Raw genomic sequence first — 26,310 nt, 5'->3', positions numbered from 1 at the left:
GCCATCTGAAGTCTGGCATCTCTCGCTTTGGCTCTTACAGCTCAAGGAACGTGCAATCCTGTTGGGAAATCCTGAGTCAGAGGATTTCCTGAGGAAGAGCACTTCAGTCCAATTCCTGCCTCCACTGGATATCCCCCCAAATTTGATGAACCTCCACCCTCCTTTTGCAGACTCCACTAAAGCCGTGGCTCTGAAAGGGAGCGTTTCCTAAGGCAAAAATGTGGCTGAGCTTGTGTGGACATCAGCCACCATCCTGCCAAAATCCCTTGAACTTGAGAAGGGGTCCCTGAATGCCATGGGAGTCCTTGTAGAGATACCCACTGCCCTGGTGGAGGCCAAGCTGGATCATGTGTGCAGGACAGCCTGCTTGACACAACTGCAGGTAAGCACACGTGGCAGGGTGTTGCATAGCATGTACAGCTTCCTGCAGACCCATCTGAAAGAGGTGGACACACAGAACACCTTGCTGAGCTGCCTGTGGTGCTGGCCAAGTCATGGGACACGGCCAGGCCATGCCGGGTGATGACATCACTCCTGGACGAGGCTGACTTTTACCCCAACCTCCTCATGCCTCACCCCCATGTGGCTGCCTTTGGAGATCTCCTGAAACACCTTGGTGTCCTCCTGGTTCCCACACTGACTCACTACAGCCATGTTGTGGCTCAAATCTACCAGGAGAGCCATGGCAGTGGGAACCTTAGCAGTAGCCAGAAGAAGACGTCCCTGCTGGCTACATGGCATTTCTTCCAGCAGCTGCAGGAGGAACTGGAGCCCCCCGACTGCTGCGCTGTAGCTGAGCTGTACCTGCTGAGCGCTGCTGGCTGCCTGGAGCTGTGCCACAGACTGTGCTGTAAAACCTGCCACCACACCTGTGGCCATGGGTGCTCTCAGAGGTGACAGAGAAGCAGCTGGAGGAGGGTGGTCCACAGCCATGTCACTACAGCTCTCAGTGCACTGTGCAGGGGCATCTGCTGACCCTGTGGGTATCCCCGTGGTTTTAGGCTGGGACTGGAGTCCTTCCAGCAGCAGTGGCAGAGCCCCAAGTCTATGACGGCAATGGAGGGGGATGGTGGCTTAGCAGTAGAGCAGCTGAAAGTGCAGTGCTGCAAGGATATCTACACAGTGCTGGGCAGAGCTGGAGGGCAGATCCCAGTCACAGGTTATCCACGTGTGCCTGTCTGGTGCTGCCCAATGGCTCCTCTACGTCCGGCATGCAGAGATGGTGCTGAACGTGCACCAGCTGAGCTTCGTGGAGATGCTGGCACGTGGAGATCAATAACATCCTGGGTGGGCAGCTGGAGGCACCCGCTTTGTCCGTGCTGCGTGAAATGCTGGTCTGCCAGGAGCCACAGGACACGGCCTTGGTTCTGGAGGAGAACAACGTTGGCACGGGTAGGTGCTGCACTAGAGCCAGAGAAGAGGCTGCAGGAGGAGGCTGTGGCAGAAGAGGGGCCATGGAAGGATGCCAGCCTCACAACCTTGAGGCCTCTGCATGGTGTCAGGCGGCCAAAGGTGTGGCCACAGCTCAGGGTCCAATACAAACCTGAGAGCACCACCTGGCACCATGGACAGGGATGTCACGGCTCCTGGCTGAGCAGTGAGGCGCTCATGGCCCGCACTCCGTCTGTCCCCAAGGCCCTGCGTTGTCTGCATCAGGCCACGAGTGACCTGCAGGCAGCCCACAAGGACATCTGGCACTGCTGCCCCAGCTGGGTGCACTTCAAAGTGCACCAGGCCCTGGAGAAGGCGCTGATGGCAGCTGTACTTTGCCCTGGCAAGGCCATTCAGAGCCACAGGGGCCTGATGGGTATGGCCCAAAGGCTGGAGGTGGAGGAGCCGGAGCTGAGGGGCCTTGTCCTGGATGTGCCGTGCTTGTGTGACTGGGGCATGGATGGCAAGGCCACACAGTAGCCAAGCTACCATGCCTTCCCCATGAACCCCAGAGAGGCCTTCCCCAACGTGACTGAGGAGGAGGTCCTGAAGCAGGCACAAAATGTGCTGGTGACACGCAAGGACCATGTGGGCACAAAGTGAGGAAGTCCCTACCCAGGGGCATGGCACCTGGGCCAAGGGACCACCACACTGCACCCACCAGTGACCTACCATGGCCCTGGTGTGGACTCAGCGTGGACTTGCTATAGACCTGCCACAGGCAATTCCAGACTGTCAAGGCCTGGCAGGGGAGTTTTGGTGTCAGATGAGGGCCCAGACTGTTACAGTTGGGGCAGTTCTTTCATGGCTGGGCTGCCGGGGGTTTGCCGGGTCCAGCACACAGACATGGCACTCGTGGTTCACTGCAACAAGACTTCAGGCACTTGATGGTTTGTGAGCATGCCTTAAAGAAGGTCCTTAAGTTATCTTGGGCACCCCTAGGTTATCAGTTACAATTTCAGTCACTCATTTCTTGAGCAGTGATACATCAGCACTTAGGGGCCAGGAGATGAGCTGGGATTTTCACTCAGGGACTTGCCTGGTGAACAGGCTGGCTGGGTTTCAAATTGCAGCTTTTAGAAAAGCTGCAATGTACACTGCCACACCAGGCCACTGCACATCACAGGCTAGTCTGTGCTATTGGCATGTCTTGAGTGTGCAGTAGATAAAGTGCAAAATAAATGCTGCAGCTCCTGTAGACCTTCACTCACAGTGGAGTCAGGGATAGGGACAAGTCATGGGCAATGGGTGTGGAAGGTGGAGATGGTGAGCAAGGAGTTAGGAAAAGTGTGGTGAGTCAATTTTGGCTAGCCAGGTGCCCGCTGAGCCACTCCATCACTTCCCTTCTTTGACTGAAAAGGGAGAGAAAATGTGATTAAAATCCCGTGGGTCAGGGAGGTCACTCACCAATTGCAGTCACAGTCAAAACAAGCTCACCTTGGGGAAATTAATTTATTTGATAACCAACGAAACAGAGTAGGAAAATGAGAAATAAGAACAAAGGTGACAACACCTCCCCCTACCCTCCCTCTTCCCAGGTTCAGCTTCACTCCCAACTCTTTTACCTTCTCCCCCTGAGCAGTGTGTGACATGGGGAATGTGCATTGCTTCCAGCTCATAACACTTGTATCTGCTGCTCCTTTCTCCTGACAGTTTCCCTTCCCATGGGAGACAGTCCTGCACCAACTTTTCCAACGTGGGTCCTTCCCATGGGCCACAGTTCTCTAAGAACTGCTCCACAAGGTCCCTTTCCACAGGGTACAGTCCTTCAGGAACAGACTGCTCCAGTATCCTGCCAGCTCCTGCATGGACTCTTCTCCACAGAGCACAGCCCCAGCCAGGAACCCACTCGAGCGTGGGCTCCTCCCAGGCTGCAGATTCCTTCAGGGCATCCCCACCTGCTCTGCTCCTTGGTCCTTACATGGGACGCAGTGGGGATCTGCTCCTCTACTCACCTCCACGGGCTACGGGTCAAAATCCTCCTCCCATGGGCTGCACCACAGGCTGCAGGGGAATCTGCTCCAGCACCTCCTCCTTCCCTGGCCTTGGTGCCTGCAGGGCTGCTGCTCCCACATCTTCTCCCTCCTCCCTCCCAGCTGCTGTTGCACAGCAGCGTTGACCCCGTTTTTAATACCTGACCACGGAGGCCCTCCCCACATCTCTGGTTGGCTCAGCCTTAGCCAGTGGTGGGTCTGTCCTGGAGCCCTCTGGAGCCAGCTCTGCCCAACATGGGGACAGCTCCTGGTGTCTCCTCCTAGAGGGTCCCCCTGCAGGCCCCTGCTACCCTGACCTGGCCATGCCAACCTGCCACAAGGATGATGAGGTGGTACCAAGGGGAGCAGGGGGGTCACAAGAAAAGCATGAGGTAGGGGAAGCAGCAAGAGGAGCTCAAAGATTCCAAGAGCTGGAGTCATTGCCATAGGCCCAGAGACCATCACCAAAGTCCCAGTGTGGCTCTGCTGGTATGAAGCTAAGTGCACGGCCTGCCCCTGGCTCAGGCATTCCCAAGGACAGGCTCAGGCTGGGCAGAGAGTGGATCAAGAGCAGCCCTGAGGAGAAGGACTTGGGCGTGTTGGTGGACAACAAGCTCACCGTGCCCCAGGGTGGGGGCTGAACAGCAGGCCTGGAAAGCTGCACAGACTGGACTTTGACTCACTCAGACACAGCTGTGACAAAGCTACCAGCCTTTCCTAAGAACAGAATCCAGTAACGGTGAAAAACAGCTCATTTCCCTGAGAAAGAATTCGAAGACTGGGACGTGGTTTCTTGCACCTCTATAAACTATTCTCAACCGTCAAAGAGATAAAATGCAAAGAAATCCTAAAAACAGATGTTTGCCTGCACGTAGACACCTCTGGTGGACTGACCAATCGTTATGGGAGTCTCAGTTTGAAAGACAGGTGTCTGCTAGGGAAGGCAGGACCCTCCCTTGGGTTGGAGAATGTAAACCCCCTCCCTCCCAGTTATGATCATTTTGAAATTAAGGGCCTCCGTCCTAGATTGAAAGACAGGTGTTTGCCAGGGAAAGCAGAAGCCTCCCTTTGGACTGAAAAATGTGATCCTTCCTTCCTACAGATTATTATGATTTTGAAATTAAGGGAGCTCTCAGGCAAAGATATGGGGATAGGAATAGCAGTTCTTTACTAGTATATCTAACAAGACAAACAAGAACAACAACAGCTATGTAATTAGGCACAAACAGAACAGTAACTCAGTCCCAGTCCTTTCTGGCTGCAGGCCCCTTTTCCTGGAGCTGCAGTTCCCGGTGCTGGGGGCGGGCAGGTCCCACAGAGCTGCAGGAGGGCTGGGGGTAATGGCAACGCTGTCCCGGGGGGAGAGAGAGATGGAGAGAGCCCTCTGCTCACAGTGTCGGTCCCGCTGCTCAGCAGAGTGCTGGATAATGGCAGGATAAGGCAAGAAAAACAGCAGTGAGGATGGCTCCCGGCACTGGGATGGCAGGGCTGGGACAGAGGTGGCGATCGTCCTTTTTGTCCCAAACCGTGGGGGAAATGGGGTGAGGCCCAGTATTTCACTTCCTCTTCTGGTTGTTTGAATCTCATGGGGTTTCCCTCCTCTCTCTCCCCCCTCTTGCCATCAGGGCCCAGTCAACAGGTATCTTGGCATGACAATGGGGAAAATTCCACAGAAGCAAAAGGGAAAGAGCCAACCCCCAATATGCACCATGGTCTCTCCCTTAATTCAAATAAAGTAAAAGGAGTCCTTGGTCTCTTTTTTGGACATAAACCTCTGGTGCTTGTGTCTTAATTTTCCAGACTGTGGCAGAGTTATGTAAGAAGGATCAGCTGTACATGCCCAAAGAGAAGTTCAAGACAAGGGTACTTACCATTCTGACTGCTCTCAGTGAATATGACCAACAAAGAGCCCTTAAGATGACCTCCTAAGACCATAAAAGGACTTCCAGGAAGGGGCAGAGGTGGGTAAAGTAGTTCTAGGAAGAGTAAGGTTCATGTAGGAGCTAGGAATTACCTTGTGATGAATATGTATGACCATGGTGGAATGGACATCCCGTTGTAAAGTTTCATGGCACTAATTTGCTTAGAGAAGACATCCTCTGCATATAAATATTAGTCATTTATCAACAGCAAGAGTGGCTCCAGGGATGATCTGTGAGTGGTGTCACCACAACCTGGCCACTACATACACCTGATCCAGCAGCACTGAGCCTGCTGGTTTGGGCAGTTTTCCATTCACTTCACCATTCACTCAGTCCATATCTCACCACTCGGCCTGTGAGGAGACGGCGTGGCCGTTGAATGCTTTACAGTGTCAGACAACATCATCCCTGGTCTCCCATTATTCACAGAGTCAGTCAAGATGGCCAGGCACCACTTCCCTGTGGTAAATCTGTGCTGGCTGTTCCCAATGCCCTTGCCTCTCAGTTGCTTGAAAGGGTGTCCAGAAGGATCTGCTCCATCACCTTCCCAGGGATTCCAAAGGAGCAGAATAGCCCATAGTTCTTCTGCAGACCCTCCTTTGTGCCCATCTTTAAGACTGGTGTCATGCTCTTTGCAGTTCTCAGGAACCACCTTCACTGGCCAGGCTTTTTTGAAGACAATAGACAGCTGCTGTAGCTTCCTCTGCTCCTTAGACCTGCTGAATGCCTGGCTCAAGAGCTCCCTAACTACTGACCCCCTTCAATACTGCTTCCACCAGAATGTCTCCACACTCCTCTGGATTAACCTGATTCTTCTTCCACAATGTTTTCTTTCACATTTTTCCTTTCTGAGATGAGGTCGATCAAAAGTTCTTGATTCAGTTGATCTCCTGTCACCCAGCATTGTGATTCTGCTTTTCACCTTCCTAAATCAGCTTATTTTAAATTAAGTCCTCAACCCTTGACCTTCACATCCTTAGCCAGTTCTTGAATGTTTGCAGGATCAAGAATTCCTCCCTCCTTTTCAAAGGTCACAGGAAGATGAGTGAATTATCAGCTGGGCAAGTTTCAACTTTGATGTGTCATCATTAATGGAAAAATTGATCTGGGAGGTAAAGGAATTCACAGAAGCACAGTTTCAGCCCTGGCCTAGGAATTGCTCCTGATCCTCACAAAACAGGGGCCTCTACGGTTTGAAGAACAGTCTTTGAAGGATCTCTACACCCCAGCTTTTACCTCCCTCAGAATGCTCCTTCCCACAGTAGGCCACACCAGCCTGGCACGGTTCCGGTGCAGCTGACATCCATTGTCACCAACAACAGGAACACTTTTCCTTTACCCACCGCTAGGGACAGGGAGCATGGATCATTACATTTTTTCCCACATAAGCTATGTGACAGAAATCCCTGCTGTAAATCCTGCCAATTCTTTCTGAATATGTAAGCTGTGTCACAGCTGGTGGAGGGAGGGGATCCTTCCCCTCTGCCCCACACCAGTGAGATCATCCCTGGAGTGCTGGGCCCAGAGCTGGGCTGCCCAGTACAGGAGACAGGACCAGACTGGACAGAGTCCAGCACAGGGCCAGGAAGGTGATGGAGGGACTGGAGCATCTCTGCTGTGAGGAGAGGCTGAGAGAGCTGGGACTGCCCAGCCTGGAGCACAGCAGGCTCAGGGAATCTCATTCCTGGGGATAAATACCCGGGGGAAGCTGCAGAGGGGATGGGGCCAGGGACAGCCCCAGGGGCCACGGGCACAAAGTGACACACACAGGAGGGACCCTCTGAGCTCAGGAGCCACTTCTGCACTGGCAGGGTGGCTGAGCACTGGGGCAGGTGCCCAGGGACGTGGTGGAGTCTCCATGGCTGGAGAGACTCAAAAGCCACGTGGACACATCCTGGGCAGCTGGCTCGGGGTGGACTTGGTGGAGCAGGGGCTGGGCAAGGTGACCTCCAGAGGTGCCTCTGGCCTCACGCAGCCTGAGATTCTGTGACTCTGAGAAAAAACAGCTTGCAGTTTCCTAAAGACAAATGTAAAACCTCCACACATGGCAGGTTTCTTCTGCCCACATTAAAGTCCTCACGCCATGTGTCTCCCTTCTGCAGATTGCTCCCTGGAGTCAGGATGGCACTCCTTCAAGGGCACTCCGTGAAGATGGCAGAAATGTTTGCCCATGGTCATTGGTTTGGCTGAGTAGCATCAATCTTTCATTAAGAATTGGTTTTGCTGCCTTGGATACAATGGCTTCAATGTTGCTTCAAATATAATGTACTACACCACAATTTATAGTTCTCTGCACTGGGTAGCAAGTAATACTGAAAAAGATCTTTGAGTTTATTTGTGATCATAATAAACTCTTTATTTCTCTAGAAAGATATCCTTCATCCTAAGGAACATAGTTGTATAAAGGTTCATTTACACTTATACTATCCTTTAAACATCAACTATTGACTAAGTTGCTGCTCCCTGGCTCCTCTTTGAGAAGTTTAGGAAGGAAGGAGATCCCTTTGTGGCATCTGCCAATCTCAACAGCACATCCTTCTTTCCTTCTCCAGGCTCTCCAATTTCCTCTGCACAGGTGCGACTTCCTGACGAAGACTCACAACCTCTTTTTTCCTTTCAGCAGCCTCTTTCTGCAGGGCAATTGCTTGAGAACTGTCCTTGAGTTGTGCATTCCACTAACCTGCAGCAGGGAAGGGGAAGGAGAAGGGGAAAAGCAAAGCAAAGGCAAAGGCATTGTGCATCCTGCAGAGACAACAGCACTGTCTTCTCTGCCTGCCTGTGCTGGCCATGCCCTAAGCCCACAAGGGATCCAAAGCTGACAGAAATGAAGGAAACTTCCAGGCAAAGAAAAAAGTAGGAATGAAAGGGGCAAGGTTCAGAGGAATAGGAAAGTGTGTTTGCTCTTGGGTTTATGCAGAGTGAGCAATCCAACAGAGACAAAGGAGCGGGGATGCCTGTGAAGCCCTGCTCCAGAGGGATCAATAGCCTGGAGGCTCTGGAAGGACCTGGAATTTGAGGGAATCGAGCTGAGGCATGAAGCTACAGCTCCTTAGCACAGACATGGCACCTGAAAGGCACCAGATGTGCATGGGATCAGCCATAGCACAGCCAGATGGCACTGACAGCCATAGCATCTTTTTTGAGAAAAACCTTTCACTGCCCCTGCAATGGATAAATCTCCTGCTGGTTATATTTTCCCTCTGCCATCTGTGGGCAATTTTCCTGTGCATGGGATCAGAGATCCTAACTGGTGAGAAACAGGAGAGGACAAGCTGTACCTCACTCACTGTCTTCCAAGTCCTTCTGCAGCTTCTAGTTTTCAAGAGCCTTGTCATCAGAATTCTGGAGCCTCACACGCAGCTCAGACACCTCAGTCTCCAGCACACACACAGAAGCCTTCAAGCACCGTTCTCTGGCCCGGGACTCCTTGAGCTCCTGCAGCAGCTGCTTCTCTCGAGTTGCCCGAGCAGCCTCCACCTCCAGCACTGTGTCCTGCAGGGCCCGGATCTGCAAGAAGGATGCACAGAGCCTCAGGAACAGGGCTGCTCCTGAGGCAGCGGAGCGGGCAGGAGGGAGAGCAACCAAGGAGAAAAGACTACAGGCAAAAAACACGTAGGAAACAGAAGGCACAAAACCAAGGATTCCAATAGAGAGAAATGTGGAGAAAAGAGGGAAAGGGAGGCAATGGACACCCTTGAGGCTGCAGCTCTGAACACGGCCTGAACTGGCTGCAGTGGAAGTGCCCTGCCCAGCCTGCCATGGCCACGTCTGCGTCCCCACATTGCTCAGTGCCCAGCACAGGCACCAACTCCATCTGGGACAACACTGCTAACACAGGGACAGAGAGGCTCCAAAGGAGTCTGCTGCTGCTTCTCCTCCCAGATTTCCTGCTGGGACCCAGGAGGGAATGGGGGAAAACATCAGCAGCACACACCAGACCCAGTCTTGGCCTAAAGGGGGCAGCAGCAGCAGCTGTGGGCAGAAGACTGCAGAAATGCATGCTGCTGGAAGGGGAAAGAGGTTGGGGCCTCCAAAGGAAATGTGGTGTTGTGTGTCCATGGAGAAGAGGATGCCAGTGCACAGCTTACCTGGGTGTTGAGCTCCTGCAGTTGTTTTGTGCGGTTTGAAGAGAGCTGCTCAGCCTGTTGAAGAGCAGAACGAAACTGAAACACCTGATTGTTCAGTGCCAGGTTCTTTTCTTCCAGTGTTCTAAGGCACAGGTTCTTTTCCTCCAGAGACAGAATCAGCCTAGAAGGGAAGCATGCAACTCATTACTACAAGGTATCCCATTTTATAAACTCTTAGGAGTTGCACCACCTCAGAGAAAATCTGCTCTGTTTGATGAGCTTTGTCTAAACAACTTGGCTGTTTTTTCCCCCTGCAGTCACAGCCCAGCCTGCGCCCACACTCCTTTTGTTCCTGAAAGAATGGGGAGTTCCTGCCTACATGCCTTGCCTTTTTTTGAGATGGGAATGTGAATACAAACCTAAGAAAGTCTTGCCATGAAGACATTGAGGAGAGGAACAATTTTCCTCTGACTAACCAGGCTCCAAATGGGGGAGGTTTGGTCAACATGGAAGAGACATTTCCTTCCCCCATATTGTATGTCCAGGGAGGACATGCAGCACCCTAGAGCCAAGGGATCTCTGGGAATTTCCCTAAGATTTACCAGGATCAATCCTACTTTCAGCTGGAGAAACAATGGCCAAAGGCAGAAGTGCCTACACCGGCTTGGAGCACAATCTGACAGAAGATGCAGAAATGTGCAGGCAAGCAAGAGTGCCCAGCCTTCCTTTGTCTTCTTCTTGACACTGAAGACTGGCAGGACTTGATCAGCTGGAGGAGTCCCCCTAACCTTGGTCTTGTTTCTTGCATTCTTTGCACAGTCAGTAATGCCTGTGTTTGTGGAGGGTGGCAGGGACCCTGCTTGACTCCCTCCAGGCAGAGGAGGGTGTTTCATGAGGAACGATGCAAAAGAGACATTCTTGTTTCTTGGGTGCCTCCAAGGGCAATCTGGCCTAGATCAGCAGTCAGAGCCTTATGATGGTTCTGCTCAGCAAAGGCATCAGATGCCAGGCTGATCCAGATCCCAAAGGATTCAAGTTACAGGACCCAAGGTGGAGTTGGTGCCTGTGCTGGGCACTGAGCAATGTGGGGACACAGACACCTCCTCACACTGCAGCTTGGGCAGTGTTAACACACCCACCTAACCTAGCAACAAAACAGTCCCCAGAGGGAAAGAGGCACCCCAAAATACCTTGTCTTCAGAAAAACATTAACTGAAGGCATAATGGAAAAGAAAATGAGACGCAACACTGAGATAATGAGACGAGTCTGCTCAGAGAGTTCACATTCTGCCTCTTAAGAAATGCTGCCAGAGCCACTGGTAGGTGCAAAGATGGCCAAGAGGGAATCCATTCACCACAATGCAGAGTCCCACAGGCTTTCACTCACCTGGCTTTTTCCCTCTCCAGGACATTCACAGAAGCCTGCAATTTGGAATTTTGCTGGGCCACTTCTTCCCACTGACTCCATTCCCTCTCCATGTTCTGCAGGTACATTTGCAGCTCCTTGTTCTTTTTTTCTGCCTCCTCCAGCATCTTCTGCACATCTTCAACCTCCAACAGCTTCTGCCTAGACAGCTCCTGTACTCTCTGGACGGTCGCTTCCTGGGACTCTCGGGAGGCTGCCAGCTGAGATGTCAACTCTCCCACCTCCAGTGAAACAGAACAAAGCAGACAGAGGCTACAGCCACAGCTTGTCACTGTGAGCCACAGCAGAGGCTGTGATGAAAGGTACAGGACAACCTTCCATTTCTCCTGCTGTCCTGACAGCACCAGATTCACAATGGATATGGACAACTTGTTTCAATCACTAAGTGGCCCAGCAAGGGCACCTGAAAAAGCACCTCCCAAACCAAGGCTGGCAAGAAGAGGCCAGCAGGAATCCATGCTGATGGTTGCTGGCCCACAGCTCAGAGCACTAGCCCAGCTGTCCAGGACAGCAGCTGGGATTCAGCAGAGCACTGAGTGTCCTTCAGAGCAGCTGCCATGGAGAGCACAGGAGCGGGCAGCCCCAGGGATCACCCCATCAGCTGCTGCTCTGCCATGGGAAAGCAAGAAGGCCACAGATCCCTCCCTGGATGACTGTGGTGCCACTGCTGGTTTGCTCACCTGCTTTTGTAGAGCCTCCCTCTGCTCAAGGAGAAGTTTCATTTTCTCCTTTATGCCTTCTAGTTCTTCCTTGTGCCTCCTGTCTGCTGCCTGGATTTCACTGTGAAGTTCCTGCAGCTCAGCTTGCAGCTCTGCCTTGATGGTCTGGCAACAAAATGCAGAGCAACTTCCTGGGACCTGTCCTCAGGCTCAGCTTTTTCCACTTGCTATCTCAAATTCCCATTTCTTCAGCTACTTCTGTTGCCTTCTCCCCATTTCTGTTTCCTCTGCAAGCCCTCCGTATTGGGGCTGAGCTCTGGAGCTTACCAGGCTCTGTACTCCCCCAGGGCCTGAAGCAGCCCTTGCCTCCTCAGTCCCAGGAGCTGCTTTTTTGTGCCCTTGTCACTGCCCTGCACTCTATTCCTTGCCTACTCACACTTACCTGCTCTCTCTCTTCCTTCTCTTTTCCCCATTGATTCAGCATCTCTGCACAGTGTCTTTCATGCTCCCTTGCCTGAGGAGGGGAGGAAAAAATTTCCAGCATGAAGTCCAACATGAAGGCTATCTCGTTCCTGAGAAATATGAAGCTTCATCCCTCCCACAACCTGAAAAGACAACAGCACTGGCTTTCTGCACTCCAGAAACCGTGTCCTCTCATGGCGTTTAAAAGGAGGCTCAGCAGGTGCAAGAATCACGACTCATGAATTCATTTCTGTTGGGAAAGACCTCCCCTGGCATTAAGTTCAACCTCTCAGAGAAGGAGGTGTCACCTTCCCCTCTCTGATGCCCCAGTCACAAGGACTGAAAGACTGAGCACAAGGATCCTGTTCCATTTGCTTCCAGCCCAAAGCTGATCCCGTTGTCCACCACGGAAGCACAGCAAGGAAGGAATCGAGTTCCATTGCTGGCAGCTGGCAGCCCTGTTGGCATCTGCTCCACGTTGGCATCTGCTCCATGTTGGCATCTGCTCTGTGGCAGGTGGCACTTGGTGACCATCCTGCCCTGGGCTGTCACGCTTTGGGTGGGCACTGCCCAACCTGCTCTGGATCTCATCTTACGCCCTCAATGAAGCTCTGGCTGCCTTTACTGTCCCTGCACCATCCTGGGGACCTTCACACACCTCCAAGTCTGAGCTCCGCTGCCCGGCCCAGCAGTAGGAGGCCTCTGGCAGAGGATTTCTGCCCTTGCAAACCCTCAGTCTCTGCTTGTGCTAAACCAACCCACAGAGCCAGCTTAAACAATTCAGAAGCATACTGTCCCCTACCAGGTCTTGTAGGAGCTTGTTTATTTGCAGTTGCTGAGCAGTTCTCTGAAACCTGAGGCTTTTGTGATGCTGCTGCTCTGCCTGCAAGAGCTGCTGAGCTGTGTCTTCCTGTTCCTGCCTCCTGAGCGCTCTCTCTGCTTCCAGCTCACGTTGCAGGCACTTCACTTCTCCTGCAAACATGACCAACAGCAAGAGGCAGTCTTTAGTGACTTGACTGACCTCAGGCCCTTTCAGGGCCTCCAGCCCCACCAGTCCTCAGAAGCCCTGTGGACACAGGTGGCTTTATAGGCTGCTTAGCTTCTCTAGGCAGAGGCAGCACCACAAACAAAGCACACAAGATCCTCACCTTCTATCACCTCTTTGGCCTGCATGACTGTGAGCACTTGAGCCTCCAGATGGTCCCTGGTCTCCTCCAGCTGAGATATCTGCTGCTGAGCAGCAAACAGGCTGCATTCCAGGCTCTCCTTTGCTGAGCTACAAGTTGCAAGTACAGAGAGACATGAGTAGCTTGCTCCTGACACCCACAGCTGGTAATTCCAAGACAGTGTGCCTCAGGAGCTCCACTGCTGAGTATGGAAAAGGAGCGGCATGGAAACTTGTCCAGACAAGGCACATTTGGGACATTTCAGTGGCAATGCAGGGCCCTCTGAGGGAGTGCCCAGGCCTTCCTTATGGCCTGGCATAGCACAGACAGCCCAGCCCAACTGGAGCTCAACAGCCAAACCTTCAGTTGCTGTTCCTGACCCATGACACAGGGTAGCTGTGCCCAAACAGGCTGGGCTGACAAGCAAAAGCCCAGACTGCTCACAGCCCTTCTCTCATCAGCTCTTCCAAGCTGCTCTGCAGGGGGACAGAACAGACTCTTGTCCTGGCTGACTCTTGACTTTTCCATACTCTTCATAATGGACACAAAGGTCCATCATCTTCCAGACACCCTGTATTTAAGAGACTTCTGAACTACTTTGCATGATACAGTCAAATCTCATGGTCACGGCAGCACTTGTAAAAAATGAGAACACCCTTTTGTCTGAACAACAACTACCTGAATGCAGAGACGGCAGTTTAAACTCTTGCAAGGTCAAGGAGTAGACTTGTCACCTTTATTTTAGTGTTGCTGGCTAAGCAGGTGACTTGTCTTTCTTTACGGAGTGAGAGGGATCGTCCAAAGGGACCTTGGCAGGTTTGGCAGGTGGGTGCCCAACAACAATCAGCAAGAATTCCCAGAGGCTGTTGAGAATTCCAATGAGCTTTCCCTGCTGCTCTCTAAGCAGCTCTAGGTCCTGCCCCACATTTCTCAAGCGTGTGCTTGGAAGCAGAAAGCCCTCAAGATTTTTCTGCAGGAGCCTCTGGCTTCAGCCTGAATGGCAGCGTGCTACTCCCAGCATCCCAAGGTAAGAGCCTGGAATGCTGAAGGTGAAGCTTCAGTTCTGAAGATCAGGATCAAGTCAAGCTACTTGGTAAGGAACGAGGGATGTTCAATGCCCAGAACAAGGAGCCAAACCCAAGAGTAACTTGAGGTTCCACTCAACATCTGCATGGCTTAACTGCTACTCAATTCAGGCCTGGGTGGCGTGCTTTCAGCTGCCCACGGGAGTGTGCTTGGCAGCACAAACAGGACCCAAGGCTCACAAGAGCTTGGCTGCCTTTAGGTGTCAGAAAAATAAACTTCACACTGGGGCATTCTTTTATTTTCTTGAGACTCTTCTATATTTTCTGGCCATGGAATGTAAAAACATCTGAAAGGGTCTGCTCCCTGCCTTTACCTGGTCTCTGCCAGCTGCTTGGAAAGGTCATGTTGCCGCTGCTCCATGGCTGCCAGTCGGCCCTCCAGGGCAGCCTTCTCCTGGCCCAGCAGCTCCTTCTCTCTGCACACCTGGGTCAGTGCGTGCCCTTGGCCAGAGGACTCCCGGCGCAGCTGCTCCAGAGCCCTGCTAGATGACTCCTGCTCCTGGGAAACCTGGAAGCAGGACAACGTACAGCTTGAGCCCTTCCTCGGGAGCACTGTGCAGAGCCAGCCAGTGCCACCTCACAGGCAGCCAGGGGACAAGGAGCACCTGTGCTCTGGGCTCAACGTTTCACAGCATCTGCCCTATGCAGCTCTGACAGCCTGGGCTCCAAGAGCCTCTGCCACTGTGACCTTGCAAGTGCTTTGTCACACCTTGCTGGCTTGCCTGGGACCAGACAGCACCTTCCTAACAAACATCCCTTCTCCAAACTCCATGTTTTCACCCAACAATACTGCATCTTCCAAACCTTCATCTTCCAAAACTGCCTATACAGTGCAGCTGCCGTTCAGGCATCCCTCCGAAACTCTGCTTGGTTTAGTCCATCACTCTGCTCACCTGCTTCATTCCTTCCCACACCAAATTCAAATCCCCATGTGTTTCCTCCCTTTGCGTGGGCACGGGAGAAGCAGCTCCCCATGCCCAACTTTTGGCCCAGAGCTGATTTGAACAGCAAGTTCCAGAGCTGTGTCAGTCGTTCTGGGTATGCCAGGAAACAATGTGGCAGTCAGTGGCCTCTGGCTGGAGCCAGGCACACAGACAAGGCTGCCTGCTGCAGCCCACGCTGCTTTGCCCAAGCAGAAGTGGACTGACAGGGATAGAGAGTCCCAATTCTTGATGGGAAACATCACTGGAATCATTCAGGGTTGTTGCAGTGGACTGAAGGGCAATGCCAGTGCCTACCTGGAGATGACACTGGCCCATGCCAATGTCAGGAGCCCTTCTCTGTAGGACTGCTAAATTTTTCTTCCAAGTCCCTTTGGCCATTTCACTCTTGCTCACAGCAGCACTCAGGACTTGAGTCTTCCCTGTCCCTATGGGTCCTCCGCTTAATTTCTGATTCAAAGTAACAGAAACCCCATAAACCCCATGCTCCCACTCTTCATGTATGCCTTTGCCCTACAACTCCAATGGTTGGGTTATTTCATTCTGACTTTGCATGTCAGGTGCACGCATTTCATTATTCTTATCCACACGTCTCATCTGTTGCTGGTACAATTCCTGATCATGCGTCAACACAGGGAGAAAAAGGGTCACTCATTCCCTCTCTCAGTTTGCTTCTCATACCAGATCTGCACTCCTGCCACAGGGGCAGGCACAGGCTGCTCCTCTCTCTCTGCCTCTCAGGATGCTGCAGACCTTGCTGGGCACCCCTTGATGCTGCACCTTTCCCAGCTCACCCAGCCCTTCCCAGCTTCCTTCCTGCCCTTCCCCAACCTCCTGCAGCTCCACTCCAGTGTTGCTTTGGGGAGGAGATGTCAGAACTGCAGCCAGGATTTCAAGTCCACGCTAAGCAGCATTTAAGCAATGCCACAAGGATGTGCTCTCCACAAGGGAGGAAGGGAACAGCAAATACCCCCAGTGTTTCATTCCCAGGGGTTGGGGCAACAGCAGTGCTTTTCCACCTCTCCTGTGTAGAATTCCCTGGCACTATCCCGAGAGACCCACTGCCCTCTCCTGGAGCAGTAATGGCCAGATCAGGCTGTTATTCTCTGCTGCAACTCAGGATGAGTTCTCCCCTGGCAGGCACACGTCCTTCTCTGCATCAGCCCCATATCCTGCCATGTCCTAGAGCTTCAGCTTTGCAAAAAATCACACCTGTTCTCCTTTCACAATCATTACCTCTCTCTTGGCATTTTCAAATCTACTTCCTTCCTCTTCATGTTGGTCCTGCAAGGGAGCAACTTTCTGCCGCATCTCACACAGCACGTCCTGCTGCTCCTGCTCTCTCTCTGCTTTCTCTTTTCCCCATTGCTTCAGCATCTCTGCATGATGCCTTTCACGCTCACTTGCCTGAGGAGGGGCGGAAAAGTCTTCAGCATGAGATCCCAGGCAAGCTCCTCGCTTACAACTGTGAAGCTTCATCCCTCCCACAACCCCCAACCTGAAAAGACAACAGCACTGGCTTGTAGAGAAGGAGATGTCCCCCTCTCTGATGCCCCAGTCACAAGGACTGATGCACAGGGGACATCCTTCAGCCATTCCTCGTCACACCGGTGCTCCAGACCCTTCCCCAGCTCCCATCCCTCTTTCAGAGGCTCTGAGGCTGCCCAAAGAAAGCAATTTTGCAAAAGCATATACAGCATTGCTGATGAACATGCATATCCCTGGCTAATAAATGCATGGGCCATCTTGAGACAGGTGTGCACAGCCGTGTACCAGTGTGCACAGCAAGACAATTTGTAATGGAAAACCAGTCTCATTTCCAAAACCAACCTCCATCCTCTCCTTCTGCTCTGCCTTTTCTGCCTGGGCTGAAGCTTCCTTCTGCTCCTTGGTGTTCTTCTGACGCAGACTCAAGGCTCCAGGCTCTGGGATTCCAATGCATTGCTGCAGCATTTCCCTGGACTTCTCCAGGCTGGCCAAGTCACTGCAGAGACAAGGCTCAGTCAGAAGAACAAGGAGGCCTGAGGGGTCACCAGTCCCGTTTTCAGCACTCCAGGATGGAGCTGGGCGCACTGGGCTAAGGAAGTTCTTGCTCTTTCCCTCCCAAAGAGTATCCTCCAGAGGCAAAGGGAAAGGTAGGCAGGATTTTGCCTTCCTTCAGTGAGAAGCAGTGGCTGGGCAGGGGCACGCAAAGAACAGAATTCAGGGGACTAGCATGGTGACAAGAAGGAGTCTTCTCTTCCAACATGGCTGTGCATCTCTAGACTGTCTTGGAAGTCACAGTAGAGCATGAAAGACCCAGACAGGACAATGCTCAAGAGGCACTCTGAGGCCTATGCATGGTAGGGTGGGGGATTTATTCACCCAGAATGCCTCTGAACTCCCAGGTCTGCAAGTAGATTGACTTGGGAACGCAGGAGAAGGAAACGCTCACCTTCTGATTTCTTCCAGCAGGCAGCCTATGAGCTGCTGGTGGCATCTGAGCCTCTGGCATTTCTCTGCCTTTTGCTCAAAATATTGCCACAAGCGCCCACAATTCTCTATGGCTCCCTGAACCAATTCCAAGGGATGCTGTTCATCAGTGGATGTCAGAGTTGAGAGCATGTTCCCAGGACTGTCAGTGCAGATGATAGAATTGGCCATGCTGTCACTCTCATCTGGTTTCGTCTGCCATGAAATCCCACATCCAGCTGTTAGTCAGCTATTCTCTTGCTATTCCAAAGTACCACTGTGATGCCCCTTCTGATCTCACAAGAACCAGTGCCCATTCATGGAGAAGCAGTTTCAAAATCCCAGCCAGTTCAGCACAGTTGACTCACCTCAGGGGATCTGGAGGAATGTCCCTGGTGAGAAAGGCCTTGAGCTCCCTGGAAGAGCACAGGGAAGAGCACACTCAGACTGCATGGCTGCCCCTGAGGCAGTTGCCTCTAAGTGCTTCCCAGCCTGTCCCAGAGCACAGCAATTCCAGCTGAGCTCTTCCTCCCCTCCTTGGCAGTTATTTCCAGCCCAGTAGTTTGACAGCAGCACAAACAAACACGCTGGAAGGGGTCTCATCACTTCTAAGAACATCAGAAGGGCAGTTGCCCAGAGCCCCATCTAACCTGGCCTTGACCACTCTCAGGGATCTGGGGACCACATCTTCTCTGGGCAACCTGTGCTAGGGTCTCAGCACCGTCACAGGGCAGAATTCCCTCCCAGCTTCCCATCCATCCCTGCCTTGTCTCAGTGGGCAGCCATTGCCCCTTGTCATGACCCTGCAGGCCCCTGGCTCAAGTCTCTCTCCAGCTCTCTTGCAGCCCCTTCATGCATAGGAAGGGGCTCCAGTTTTACTCTGGAACCTTCTCCAGGCTTAGCAACCGCAACTCTTGTATCCTTTTCCCTTGGCACAGGTCCCCCAGCCCTTGGAGCATCTTCCTATTATCCCCGTGGCCTCCTCTGGGCTTCTGGGGATCATCTCAGAAATGTCTGGGAGAAATCCATTCTTGCGTCTGGGAAGCACTGAGGCTGCACTGTAAATTGGGCTGAAGGAAAGGCAATGAAAAGCTGTTCCCTTGTTTGTGCCCACGGCCTCCAGTGGGACAAGGATGGAGCAGGAGATGTGGCTGCGCTCTGGAATGGCCAGGAGTCCCCCATTCCCTCCCAGGCCTGTCCCCACAGCAAGCATCAAAGCTACTGCCTGCTCTGGAACAGCCAACTCTTAATCCCTTGCTATTCCCAAAGGGAACCAATTCCCCTAAGGCACAGCCCAGGCCCAGCCTGGCCCCTGCTGGCCTGGCACAAGGAGAGCAGTGGCTTTTTCACTCACCCGCCGGGTCTCCGTTTGCCCCTTTGGCACCAACAGTGTCCAAATCGCAGTGTCCGAAGGTCGTTAGTTTTGCCAGGGTCTAAACCCCAGTGCCTAAAGGCCCTTGGTCTTTGCAGGGTCTAACCCCAATATCCAAAGGCCCTTGGCCTTTGCAGGGTCTAACCCCAATATCCAAAGCCCTTGGCTTTTGCAGGGTCACTAGCAAACAAACAATGTGACGTTCGCCTTTGTGAGGTCTGAGCCCCAATGTTCACGAGCTGTTGACAGCTCCAGGGTCCAAACACCAATGAGCAGGGAGCTGTTGATTGTTGCCAGGATCCAATCCCCAACATTCCAACATTCCATGGCCTGTTGACAGTTGCCAGGATGTGAAGCCCATCATTCCAGGGGCTGGTGGAATGGTCCTCCCTGGTTCTCCCCCATCCCAGCTCCCTGCTGGCCCTAGCACCTGCCCTGCCTCCCCCGTGTCCCCACAGTTGTGCTGGGCAGCGGGGCAGGGACCCAGCTCATAACATGAGTTCCAAGTTGCTGGTCCACCTAGCATCAGTTTTAAGGCTCAGCATTCTCAAGACCTGCCTGCTCTTTAGGAATGCGCTTAGTTCCTGAGTCACAGGAATTCTGTCTTCCCCGACAAAGGGCAGATGTAAGAACAAGCCTAAAAAGGTTCTTGGTGCTTACAAATATTCATGGGAACTAAAGCTTTGTGTTTAAACAGTCACATGAGGAGGGAAAATGGTGTTTCATGGGCTTTTCAAATTCTTACCGAGAAATGCCAAGAGCTGCAGGGTTTAAGGCTCATAAAATAGATTAAGAATCCTGAGACAGCCATGAGTGCATTATTTTTTTCTCTGCTCTCTGTTTGGTAATATATCATTAGTTCTTGTAGGCAGAAGAAAAATCTTGCTGCTTGCATCCAAGATTCTTGGATAGGAACAAACCTTCAAGAACCAAATGGGTCTGCTTGGAAAAGCTTTGGCAGGTGTTTTTGACCCTCATCTTCGATAGCATTTGTCTGTGTCCTAGGCAGGAATTCTGTGCACCAGTTGACAGGAACTGGCTTCTGAGCAGGGCACTCATTCTCTGTTGGAATAACAGAACTACTCCTGCTTTCTCCAAGTCCTGTCTGTACAGACACTGATGGCCCAAGGACGTCAGTGCCAAGTTAAGGTTCAGAGACCAAGGCAGCTCCAAGTCTCTGCTTCCACAAGAGCAGCTCTGGGCTCCTGGAGCAGAGCTGCAAAGGAGCAGGAGAGCTCCTGGTGAAGCTCTGACAGCTCCTGCCTGCTCCCTGCACAGCTCTCAGTGTAGTTCTGTCAGTGCTGTCAGTCCCGGGCCAGCTGTGACTGCAGCAGGGACACCTGGAAGAGGCACAAGGCCCGGCTCAGACAAGCCCGCGCTGGCAGGAGCATCCGCAGCCCCACGGTACCGGCTGCCAGGGCAGACACAGCCTCCAACTGTAGCCCTCACCAACACTCTGCCCCTGGGGAAGGGCAAAGGAACAGGCTCCCAGAGTGCCCCTGAACAGAGCTCAGATGATCAACAAGCCCAGCTCATGGCAGGCAAAGCCTTCCCACGTACATCCCTCAGCCACCACAGCTCTAGTAGAGAGAGATCCCACAGCATTTAGGAACCCAACTCTGATTTCCAAAGCTCACATTTGGGCCACTGACCCCTTTCTCCACAGGCTGTGCATCAGCAGGAGAGCTGCTGCTCCCCTGAGCTACGGGAGGACTCTTCTACTTGAGCTGTGGGACAGCCAGCCCAGGCATCAGGGGAATGTGGTGCTTGGGGTTTTTTGGTGCTTTCTTGAGGAGTTTTAACACCCCAAGCCCCATTTTACACGTCCCCATTTTTTGAATTCTGCACTCACTGCAGATTTAACTTATAAATAACTGTTCATCTTCATTATGCTTCTACTCAATTTTGCTTAGTTTTGAGGGATTCTTAAAGGAGTTTGGGCAGTTCCTTGTTTTTGCACTGTTTTACTGCACAACCCGGCTTTTCAACCCTCCATTGTTCGAACGTAACTACAATATTGCCTCAAATATTTCATGCTTATTCAAGTTTATTAAATTTCCATAGATTTTCTTGTAACTTCAAGGAGGTTTTGAGGTTTTGTTTGGGTTATTTTGGGCTGCTCCCTCTGAGGGGAGCTCGGCTGAGGCCGGAACTGCTCCTGCCCCGCCCCCGTCCCGCGCGGCCAATCCCTGAGGGCGCTTTTCCCCCCAGGGTTTGGGCGGGAGCCGCCCCCCCATTGTCAATCCCTGAGGGGAGGTTCGGCCGAGCCGGGAACTTCTCCCCGCCCTCCCCTCCCGATCACTCCCGCCCCTGCCCTGCCTCGCTCCCAGTGCCCCCTCGGGACTCTGAATTTTCCCCAGCTGATCCAGTCTGGACTGCTTTATACTGGTTTGTTTTCCCTCCTCCCCAGGTAGAGGAGCTCCAGCGTCCCCCGCTCCCCAGAGCGTAAAATTGACATCGCTAGAGGTTCGTGTCCGTAAAGGAGGCGGAGGAGTCCTGTACAAGTGCCTGGATTGGAGCAAAGGGAGAGAGTCCATCAGGCGTGTGTCCAGCGGGGTCTCTCTCAATTACTTGGAGCATGTAGCCTTCTTTTCTCCTCATTGCCCTTCCGCATTTTCACCTCATTTCCTTTCCCCCTTGGCTGAGGTATTTGGAAGGCACTCGGGACATCCTGACCCGCCTATCCATGCCCGCCTTAGTGCGTACCCTCCGTAAAACACAGGATCCATGATCATTACAACTAGCTAAATCAGTTGGTATTTGTCATAAGCTTTACTAATTGTCATGGATTGCTTCTCAGCCGAGCTCATGCTAAACTCCTGAACTTTGTGTAGAAGAACAAAGACTTAATAGCACTGTGAGAGATGAGGTGATTATTTTGCTGAGGCCAAAAGGTTATTTCCCCCCTGCCCAATGCTGCTGGTACTCACACACGGCCGTGGCCTGTGGGGACACCCTGGTGGCCTTCAGGTGGGAGCTGGCCAGGGCGTCCTAACCAAGGACCTGTGGGGCTTCAGCCCCTCCAGGGGCAGCTGGGAGGAGCTGCACCCCCGAAATGGCCCCACAGCCCCCCCAGCCACGTGGCTGCACTGGTGCATGACTGGCTCTACGGGTTTGGAGGTGGCGAGGGCTCTCAGGGTGTCCAGGGTGGCTCCTGGGCGGGCTTTGGGGGGCTATAGTGGCAGGGGGAGTTTCAGGGCTTCTTGGGGTCATGGGGGCAATTTGGAATGGGGGAGAATATGGGAGGGCTGGAGGACAACATTTTCTATGTCTTTGGGGGCAGGGGGGGACTGGGGGACTGATTCTGCGGCCCCCTCTGATTATTGTGCTCCCCCCCCCCACCCCAGCAGAGGCCCAAGGGTATTTTCTTCTCCCGTCTGGAGGGCAGTGGGCTTTGAGGATCCCATCTTCTTTCTGGGGGATCCCTTTTTCACTGGTAATGCAGGATAGCAAGAAAAACACCAAACTTCATCAACAGCGTTTTTAGTGTTAGAGAATCAAAGTCATTCCTTTCTTCTGGCAAGGATGTTGTTCTGACCAGGATGTGCAACAAATCATTTTATTAGGAAAATTAATCCACAAACATCAGATGTTTATGTCCAGAAAGGATACAGAGGAGTCCTTTTAGCTTTATTTGAAGAAAGGGAGAGGCCATGGGGCATTCCACTGGGATCTCTCAAGTTCTTGGAGGACAGAGCCTCCTTTTATCCCAATTTCCTGGCCGCATTTCCCTCTCTCTTTTCCCATTGGCTGAGGTACTTGAGAGGTACAGCCTGCCCGGAGCACCTGTTGCTTCAGGATCCCTTCAGATGTATAACCCTCCTTTTTACCTTTTAATTCTTATAGGACTCATAGTTTTTCCCATTCCTTCTTTCATTTTTCAAGATCCAATTTCATTTATCATCAAGCCTATAGTTTGTTAGGAAAGGCAAATATCTTTTTCCATTGATCAATCAGTGCAATCCATCCCATGGTTACTTGAATCTCTCAGTGCTACTCTTACCTATCAGCAGATCCACGGCTTGTTTATAGAGCCAGCTCTGGCATTCCTCTCCAGCACACCTGTGAGGGTGAGTGAGGGCAGCAGGATGTCAGGCCTGCCAGCCGGGGGGAGCTGCAATCCCTGCCTCGGCTGCCGAGGGCTCTGCTCCCTGTGCGGACCAGGGCTGCGGTGGCCAGAGCAGCCACAGACATGTCCGGGGCACGTGCGGCAATAGTGTCCAGTAACTTTGGGCTGATCCCCTTGCTCCCTGCTCCCTCCTGGCCATGGCCAGAGCCCCCTGGGATGGCCCTGGCACGGGGGTCTCCTCGGGTCTCCGGAGATGTGGGATCTGACCGTGGTTCTGTTCTTCTCTCTTGCAGAGGACATCAGCCCTGGCATCAGAAGCCAGGCTCTCGAAACAGCCTATCTCCTGTGAGCAGTAGAGAGAGCTTCAGGCCCCATCTTGCAGAAGCTGCAAAATCAATTCCACAGGGCACGCAGGAAACGGCCTTGTCTGTGGGGCCGTGGCTGGCTCTGCTGCTGCAGCTCTGAGGAGAGCTGAGTGGAGAGGCGCCCTGTGAGCTGGGACCACCTGAGCCAGCGGGCATTGTTCTTTTCTCTTAGGTTATTTTTTCCTTCTTTCTCGTTCTTCTTTAGGGTGTAAATATAGGATGTGTTCTAATAGCCAGCCTCCCAGGAGCTTTCTTTTGCTGCCTGTGTCCCAAGGGGACAGGGGAAGAAGGGAAAACGAGTCCTTGTGCTCAGCAAGCTGCCCAGGTGTGCAGTGGGGAAGGGAAGATGGCCAGAGGCCCCTTGGCCTTTGGTGGTTCTGTTGAAGCCTTGACGCTGCCGAGCGAGCGGCTGGGCGGGGGCCAGAGCTGCGGGGATCCCTGTGAGACCGGTGGCTGGAGATGGCCACAAGGCCTCTCCCAGCCAGGAAGCGCCATCTGTGGCCTCCTGCCCGTGTGTTGCTGGCCGGATTGCTGAGGGTTCCGAGGTGCCTCTCGATCCGGCTCCTGCAGAGAGGGACACAAGTCCTGCGCCACAGCTGTAATGCCTCTCTTCCATTCAGGCCCCTTAAAGCCACGTGAATGAGCTTCCAAACAAAATCCTAGACTGGACTGAGATAAAGGAAGAATCAGCAGGCGCTGAAGAAAAGCAGACACTTGTGGCTGATGTTCAGGGCTGGAGGGAAAAATTGTGGTGTTTGCTGAGTACGTGGCCCGCTACACAGGCTCAGGCTTTGCTGCTAGAAGATCACGCTCTGCCCTTGCTGGAGGCCATTCCCTACCAATGCATGGCCCTCCAGTGATCCAGCATCAAGTCTGGTGTACCAGTGGCAGCAAATGTGTCCCGTGTGCATCTGACAGCAGAAAAGGGCAGGACAAGTCAGCTTGCAGCACCTGTCTTGGCTGCTCCTTCAGGGCACTGACACCATCATCAGAGCCACAGAACAGCTTCTCCTCCCAGAGTTCTCCCAAGCCTCTGCATGTGCTCAGGTGTCTGCCATGATGTTCACTGGGGACCTCCCTGTTTGTGGCCTTCCATTGCCGTGCTCAGCAGGCACCTATGGCATTTACTGGGGTCGTGTGAGGAGACAGATGACTCGATCCTGATTGATCCAAATGACAGAATCCTCTTTATTGTTCCAGACCCTTCTTAAAGAGCGGATTTGAATTCCCCGGCTCATGACAACTGATTGTTCAGGAGTTTGGACTGCCCAACTCTCTGACCAGTGAAGTGTCTGCTGCCTAGGGTGGAAGGTTATTGGGGGAGATCTCTGTTTGGGTTTGAATATATCCTATCATTGTTCACCTAGGGCCTCTTTATTGGAGCAGGCTAATCAAACCAAATTTCTGATCTATGGCCAAATTAATTGCCTAGCTACAAGGCAACTTGTGCTGTGTCAGACTTCCTCCTTAAGGCACGGGTCTGCACCAGGCTCTCTGTAGAGGATTTAGTGGCAGTGGCTGAGGAGGTGGAACATGAAGCCACTTGGGCTACCTGCCATGCTGCTTGACTGCAACTGCTTGACTGACAGCAGGAGATGCTCAGTGTTGGGACAGACAGGGATTTGACAGGAAGGTCTCACAGATGTGTACGTTGAGCAGAAAGACCTTTGAATGTAGAATGTGAAGCAGAAATAGAAATGAAAGCAAGTTTTGCTCTAGAAGAAAAGAATTGCTGAGCCAGTCCTACTGGATAACTAAGAAGGCAAAGGGTATATGAGTTGGAAGGGATTTTAATGGCTCAGAGCAAAGGATAACTCCACCTCAAAGAAAAGATGTTTTTACTGAGCAAAAAGATTTCACTGGCAAACAAGAATGCCAATGTTGCAAGTAGAAAAATGGTCTGAGAATTTTCCACTGCAAGAAGACTGAAAAACAACTTCTAGCTTAAACAGTACCACGCTAACTTTTTGTAAGTGGAAAATAATACCATGAAGATGGTAATGTTAGTAGTTGTGATAGGTTATAGGTAATAGTAAAGGTTTTGATTGGTTGTTATGCATGAAAAGAAAAGTATATAACGCATTGTAACCAGAAATAAAGTTGACTTCCGACAAACCTACAGCTGTAGCTGATAGTTGTAGGCTAGGCTCTTGTGACCCACCACCTGTAAATTGCTGTATCATCTGGATACAATAAAGAGCATCTTAAAGAGCCATCTGAAGTCTGGCATCTCTCGCTTTGGCTCTTACAGCTCAAGGAACGTGCAATCCTGTTGGGAAATCCTGAGTCAGAGGATTTCCTGAGGAAGAGCACTTCAGTCCAATTCCTGCCTCCACTGGATATCCCCCCAAATTTGATGAACCTCCACCCTCCTTTTGCAGACTCCACTAAAGCCGTGGCTCTGAAAGGGAGCGTTTCCTAAGGCAAAAATGTGGCTGAGCTTGTGTGGACATCAGCCACCATCCTGCCAAAATCCCTTGAACTTGAGAAGGGGTCCCTGAAGGCCATGGGAGTCCTTGTAGAGATACCCACTGCCCTGGTGGAGGCCAAGCTGGATCATGTGTGCAGGACAGCCTGCTTGACACAACTGCAGGTAAGCACACGTGGCAGGGTGTTGCATAGCATGTACAGCTTCCTGCAGACCCATCTGAAAGAGGTGGACACACAGAACACCTTGCTGAGCTGCCTGTGGTGCTGGCCAAGTCATGGGAAACGGCCAGGCCACGCCGGGTGATGACATCACTCCTGGACGAGGCTGACTTTTACCCCAACCTCCTCATGCCTCACCCCCATGTGGCTGCCTTTGGAGATCTCCTGAAACACCTTGGTGTCCTCCTGGTTCCCACACTGACTCACTACAGCCATGTTGTGGCTCAAATCTACCAGGAGAGCCATGGCAGTGGGAACCTTAGCAGTAGCCA

The sequence above is a fragment of the Cinclus cinclus genome, chromosome 18 (assembly GCF_963662255.1).
Source record: "Cinclus cinclus chromosome 18, bCinCin1.1, whole genome shotgun sequence".
NCBI lineage: Eukaryota > Metazoa > Chordata > Aves > Passeriformes > Cinclidae > Cinclus > Cinclus cinclus.
The sequence above is the reverse complement of the archived record's forward strand: the minus strand, read 5'-3'. Positions refer to the sequence as shown.